Source organism: Schistocerca gregaria, unplaced genomic scaffold (assembly GCF_023897955.1).
Source record: "Schistocerca gregaria isolate iqSchGreg1 unplaced genomic scaffold, iqSchGreg1.2 ptg000696l, whole genome shotgun sequence".
Taxonomy (NCBI): Eukaryota; Metazoa; Arthropoda; class Insecta; order Orthoptera; family Acrididae; genus Schistocerca; species Schistocerca gregaria.
In genome coordinates this window covers 694376-695129 of record NW_026062075.1, presented here as the reverse complement: position 1 = coordinate 695129, position 754 = coordinate 694376, and positions in this window count along the sequence as shown.

Sequence of the window (754 nt, the reverse complement as noted above, 5' to 3'; positions counted from 1 at the left end):
TGTGGACCTTCAGAGTGTTGATAAAACTCAGAAATTGCATCGGGATTGAATACAACAGGCACCATGCGGACGTTACTCTATGGGAGTAACGTATCAAGTGTCTACGCTTAGATCGTTCATTGGAAGACCTGTAGCAATTTCCGAAGCACATCTGGAAGCATTCTGTAATCTTTGGACCTTCAGGGTGTAGGTGAAACACAGAAATTGCATCGGGATTGAATCCAACAGTAACCAAGCGGACTTTTCTCAATGGGAGTATTGTCTCAAACTGTCTACGCTTTGAACGTTCCCAGGAAGACCTGTAGCAATATCCGAAGCACATCTGGTAGCATTCTGTAATCTGTGGACCTTCAGAGTGTTGATGAAACACAGAAATTGCATCGGGATTGAATACAACAGACACCACGCCTACTTTTCTCCACGGGAGTAGTGTCTGAAATTGTCTACGCTTTGATCGTTCCCTGGAAGACCACTAGTAGTTTCCAAAGCACAACTGGGGGCATTAAGTAATCTTTGGACCTTCAGAGTGTTGGTGAAACACAGAAATTGCATCGGGATTGAATCCAACAGTAACCAAGCGGACTTTTCTCAATGGGAGTATTGTCTCAAACTGTCTACACTTTGATCGCTCCCAGGAAGACCAGCAGCAATTTCTGAATTACATCTGGAGGCACACTGTAATCTGTGGTCCTTCAGAGTGTTGATGAAACACAAAAATTGCAACGGGATTGAATACAACAGGCACAATGCGGAC